The sequence below is a fragment of the Oryctolagus cuniculus genome, chromosome 6 (assembly GCF_051225735.1).
Source record: "Oryctolagus cuniculus isolate XC-2025 breed Fujian yellow rabbit chromosome 6, ASM5122573v1, whole genome shotgun sequence".
Classification (NCBI taxonomy): Eukaryota; Metazoa; Chordata; class Mammalia; order Lagomorpha; family Leporidae; genus Oryctolagus; species Oryctolagus cuniculus.
In genome coordinates this window covers 61,686,335-61,692,278 of record NC_142872.1, presented here as the reverse complement: position 1 = coordinate 61,692,278, position 5,944 = coordinate 61,686,335, and the positions used below count along the sequence as shown (strand labels likewise).

The following is a 5,944-nucleotide window of genomic DNA, read 5'->3' as shown; positions in this document are numbered from 1 at the left end:
CCGCGTATTGTGAGCTACTCAAGGCAGCTCACAGGAGACAAGCATTCCCACAAGCGGAGTGGGATGCGGCCCGGCAGCCTGTCCCGACCCTCTCGCCTCCGCGCCTCTCCTGACTCGGCCTCCCATTCTTTCCCTTCTGGGGGCTCTCAGCCCATTTTGCAGAATGTAACTGCCCATCATCTCCCAGGTAAAGGGGACCTCAGTGCCAGCTGCAGGGAGACCAGTTGGCTGAATCCTGATTCAAAGCGAAGAAAAAGGCGCAGCTAAATATACCATGAGCACCTACTAAATGCCAGGCTTTATTTTAAGAATCTGGGATACAGCCGTGCAGGAAATAGAATAAAAAGGGAGAAAGAAAGAAAAAGCCTGCCCTTCTGGGAGGGCCCGTTCTTTCTTGCAAGATTCTGATTGGTCCATTCTGGGTCAGCTGATCTCTTCTCCTGGCCCAATCATCAGTGCCCTGGGGGCGGGGCCACAGGGTACAGCCACGTTGTCCGCAGGCTGGTCCCTGGGACTGAACGAAGAGTGGGATCCAGGGCGGCCCGTCCCGGAAGGCGAGCAAGCCAGAGTTCAGCGTATGGAGCTGGCTGTGGCACGGTCCTAGTGGCTGCTCCACCTGGAGGGCCCCCACCTCATTAGCCTTGCCCCCACTCTCTTTCACAGGGTCTTTATCCCACCCTGCTTGGTGTCAGATATCTGAGGCCCACGTCCGATTCCCCCCGTTGCTTTTCCTCCTTCTCTCTTTCTTGAGTGAACCTTTGAGAGAAAGAAACGGGGTGGGGTGGGGATGGCAGGGCAGGCAGAGGCAGGGGGGACAGGGCACCCAGATGGGCTCCTCTGAGGCCGTGGGTGATGCTTTGTCCAGCTAGGCACGGCTGGTAACAGGCGTTGTGGGAGTCCCTCATCCTCCTCTTCCTGGGGGCTGGGATTGGTGGTGACCAGGACAGGTCATTCTCCCCGGCTTCCTGATGTGCTTTGGTAAAGCAGCTGCTGCCTCCCTGCCTTCCTGCCTATTTTATAGGCTTTTTCTTTTTCCTTTTTTTTTTTTTTTTTTAACACGAGCTACTGCGCATCCAGTAATGGACTAGATTACATCAGATGCTGCATTTGCCAGGCTCAGCGCTAAGTACTCGCTCACGACTGCGGCACAGGCTGCCAGCCTGGTTTGTATCAGAGTGGAGCTCCCAAAGATGAAGCCCTTAGACAGTTCTCTTGCAGGTCTCTGAGTTCTATCACTTGCCAAGTGTGCTACTCTGTCTTTTCAGAGCATGAATGGCTGTGGGGCAGATCAGAATTTAATCCTGCCTCAACCATTTTCTATGCATGAACCTGTGCGGGTAACTTAACCCTTGGTGCTCCAGTTTTTCATGGTTTCCCCACTTCATCCTCCTGGGTTGAAGCGAGGATAATGTCATGGCTCTTGGCACATAGTAACAACCCGCTACACAGCAGCCATTGTTAACAGATTTGTAACACCCTTCTCGAATTCTGTCCCCCAGTACTCTTCCTTGGCTATTGTGACAGTGTGCTCAAGCCAGGCTTTGTCGTCAGACCTGCATCGCTGTGACAATCACATACAGCTCTGGGGCTGTTACGAGGCTTACATGGGGTCGTGGGTATAATGACAGTACATGTGTCAAAGCATTGCACACATCCTGCACGTTAAACCCTCGCAGTGGCTCTAAGAGGAAGGCAGTATTCTTACATGCATTGTACAGATGGGGAAGCCGAGGCATTAACAGGGGTATGAGGGACTGAGTCAAGACTGCAGATAGTGAGGGAGTAAGGTGGGAGTGAGTAGAGAGCACCATGTGTGTTCCAACCGCAGCAGGTTCAGGACGACAAGCTGGTGAGGGAACAAAGCCGGAAGTGACTTGAATGACACACCTGTTCCGTGCTCCAAGAGCAACAGGTTCAAGGCTGCAGACTAGGAAGGGGTAAGGTGAGGAGTACATGGAGGAGCAGGCCAAATGGCTATTCACTGTACCATACGGACACTAACGCACCGTGCACGCAGCACAAGTTCAAAAACGTGTGAATGACAGTTCTACACACTATAAGCATCATAAATGACAAGGCTACCGAGCTGAGAGGGTGTCTGGGGATCTTTAAAGAACAGAGTCAGGCCAGTGGGCGAAGCAGATAAGAGCATTTCCTGTGTGCCAGGTGTTGTCCTGCGGCCTTGGCATGTGTCATTCAAGTTTGTTTGGAGAATCACTGTGTGTGGTAGATAAATAGGTCGTGATGGTTCATGTGAGTTCTGTGCACACACCCTCCGAGGCTCCCAATCGCAAATTAGGCCTGAAAAGCCACTTTGCCCAAGAACCCGTAAATAGTAAACAGGAAGTGCAAAGCTTTGAAACGACAACCTTACCACAGCCAAATTTCCAGCCTTATGTTCCACTGGTCCAGAAAAATATATGCACCGAGCAAAGCCGTCTCCAGGCTGAGAACCTGGAGGTGTCAGTCGGAGACAGAGAGGAAACAGATGGCACGCTCAAATTAGGCGATTTGAGGAATTAAAAAAAGCAGCTATTTTCAAAGGTGTGGGGCACCCACAAGATAGAGTACAGCTCCCTGGGGCTGTTAATAGCCAGCTACCATCACCTCCCCTGTCACTGAGAGAGCCGCAGAGTGCTGACCTGGACCCTGAGCCAGAAAACCCTACGGGGGACACCCTGGCGGGAGCTGTTCTCCTTAATCATAGGCCTTGGCCAACTCCGATTGTCCCAGCAAAGAGGAGGCAGGAGAAATACCCCAACCTCATTTAACCCCTCATCTCCTGCCTGGTCCCCCCATTGCTTGAGCCCAACCAGGAACCAGGGGATAAAGGAGCACACCGAAGATTCTGTCCACAGTCAGCCTCCCATGGGTGCAGGACAGGTGCAAGACATTAGCATGGGGGTCTGCACAGGCAAAGGGAGAACTTCTGGAACATGGTTTCTTAACCAGATGCACGGAGAGGCTGCCTTCCCCCTGGGCCTGGAGAGTTGAAGGCCAAGTGCAGTTTGGGATTTCAGAGATGGTGACCAGCTGCGGGGATCACGGAGAGGAACAGATGTGGTGTGACCAGGCTTGTGTCGGCCGAGCTGGAAACCTCACACTGCCCTTCGTCCCTCTACCCTTGGGTTGGGGTCTTTTAACACATTCAGGTGCAATGGCGCACTGAATCTCAGTTTTCTCTAAAGTCATGCTCTTACAAATACAAGAAATAGCCAAAGGCGACGTTATTAGCTTAGGAGTAAATGATTGCAAACCTCTTCAAGCTTGGTTGAAGTTCCACTTCTGTGAAGTCTTCCTTGATGTCTGTGTATGTCTGCCCCCCCCATACACATAAGGTTAAACTGAGTCTTTGTAGTATCCTTGGGAGAACGATCCAAGGACCCCCTTCAGATGCCCAAATATGTAAATGCTCCAATCTCGGGCATAAAATGTTGAAATATTTGCTTATAATCTACACTTAACCTCCCATCTAGTTCAAATCATCTGTAGATTATATAATAATCCTTAATACAATGTAAATAGTAGGTAAATATTTGCATTGGGTGAGGGGTCTTCAAAAAAGTTCTTAGAAACGTGTATTATGAAAAGACTCTGTGTGGATTTCAAAAAATTTTGGCACCAAAATAACCTTAGTTTTTAACCCCACTTTTCCACAAACTTTGTGAAGTATCCTCATATTGTTCAGGGAATAATGACAGGAAAAAATATCTGTACATGTTCAGTACAGATTATGATGGTTATTTTTAATATTTTCACTCCAGGCTTGGTGTGGGATTCATGGATGTGGAACCCAGAGATGTGGAGGGCAGAGTGTGTGGACCTGCAATATAGCCCCTGAAAAGGGCATGTTTTATTCATCTCCATATGCCCAGAACCTGACACCAGGCTGGCATGTTGCAGAATACCGATAAATACTCGTTAGGTCTTTATGTCTCTGTAGGCTGCAGCAGATTCCAATTTGTCTGGCATTTGCTAAGCCCCTACCACTTTCACAGCACTGTGTTAGGCCATTTTCATATCCCTTCTCTAATTCCCTGTGTCTAACAACCCTCATTATCTTATCTCCAATCTCACAAATCAAGAAACTGAGGCTCAGAGACATGAGAGAGGCAAAAGGTGGGTGTGAACAAGGCGCTCTCCTTTCCTGATCAGAAGCTGTCCCTTGATTGGTCACTGCACATTGACTTCATGCATATGCATGGGCTGACCGCATGAATGAGCCCAGCAGAGCCTCTGCGTGTGTGTGTGTGTGTGTGTGTGTGTGCATGCATGTGTGTGTGTGTGTGCTTTGTGAAGCTCTGAGCCTGTCGTCCGGGGTGCTCCTCCTCTTCTGATGTCTGCTACCAATGACAGCACTCATGGATCGTCTCCCTATGATATCTGCCTTGAACCCACCACGCAAGATTGGCACGAGATTGGGTCAGGTGGACGCCGTCCCTGAACTTGACTCTGTTGGATACAAGAGGCCTGGCTCTCTCAGATCTGGCTGGCATCCATGGATTCAGAACATACATTCAGGCATTGTCAAATGCCTTCCCTTCAGGAGCTCCCAAAATTCAAGTTGCCCAATAAAATCTTCCTTTCTTAGGAGGGGCCACAGACATACCCATGCTTACCGAAAGACAACAAAAGCTAAAAGGTCGTCCTTCGGATACGTATTCCCTGTGCCGTGATCATGCATGTAGTTCTTTGAATTCATCTTCAGAACAGCTCTGATGATAGGCCCTGTTGTTGGCTGTGTGTTACAGACAATGGGCCCAAGGCTTTAGGCGGATGCGGCACCGTTCCAAAAGTCACACAGCCAAAGGTGGCAGGGCTGGGACTCGGGGCTGACCTGGACGGCTGGCTCTTGCTCGTGGTAGAGAGCAGCAGCCCTAGGATGCCCGCCACTGCTTCTAAATGAGTGGCCTCCATCACAGGTGGTTCCGCCTCAATTCCTGTCCGTCACCTTCTGCCCTATTTTACCGCAGATTCAGGGCAGATTTGGATCTGGCCTAGAAAAACATCTTCCTGACCCCTCCAAGAGAGAGACAGAATGTGTTTCTAGGCTGTTCTCTATAATCCAAGGCACTTTCGTGGTGTTTTTTTCTCCTTCCGGTTGGTCCTCAGGCTGTGACCGTTGTCACAGGCTTCTGTGTTTATTTCTGCCCGATTGCCCTTTCCAGGCTGGGAGACACTGGGGGGCAGGGGCTGTGTCTCATCCTGCTTGCTTCTCCCACCTGAGCACCGGCGGTGTGCTATGATGCATTTTCACAGTTCCGAGTCTACAACACACGTAGATTAGATGGTAGTGTTAGCGAGGTGGCAGAGGCTGTGTGTGTGTGTGTGTGTGTGTGTGTGTGTGAAGGGATTTGCCCAAGGCTGCTGAGATTTGAGCAGGTGCCTGTTTTGTTCCACTGTGCTGGTCTTTCTGCAGCATTGCAGTGTGGAGGAGGTGCTCCATAACCATGGGTTGCATGAAAGAAGAAAAAAGCAAGGAGGAGATGGAGGAAGAATAAAGATACTACACTTGATCTTAGCCAAAAGGCTGAGAAGCGATGGAGGAAGAATAAAGAAAGAACATCGAAGACAGCAAAACCAAGAGATGGGATGGAATCTCTCAAGGCAGTAAACTGACAGAAGGCCAGAGAAATGGCTCTAAGGTCTAAGTTCATGTCTTCTAAAGTCACAAAAAGAAAGACACATACTCAGGATGGGAGAACGAGGAACACAAAAGAGGTTCCTGGGACCAGTGCCTTGGCATAGTGGGTGAGGTCACCACCTGCAGTGCCAGCATCCCATATGGGTGCAGGTTCAAGTCCTGGCTGCTCCACTTCCAATCCAGCTCTCTGCTGTGGCCTGGGAAAGCAGTGGAAGATGGCCCAAGTCCTTGGGCCCCTGCACCCACATAGGAGACTGGGAATAAGCTCCTGGCTCCTGGCTTCAGTTCGGAGCAGCTCTG

At 50.3% G+C, this 5,944-nt stretch overlaps 1 pseudogene; it reads right to left on the bottom strand.

Annotated features, from left to right (window-relative positions):
• Positions 1 to 5,450: 5,450 nt before the first annotated feature.
• Positions 5,451 to 5,542, bottom strand: LOC127490910 (U2 spliceosomal RNA; annotated as a pseudogene).
• Positions 5,543 to 5,944: the final 402 nt, after the last annotated feature.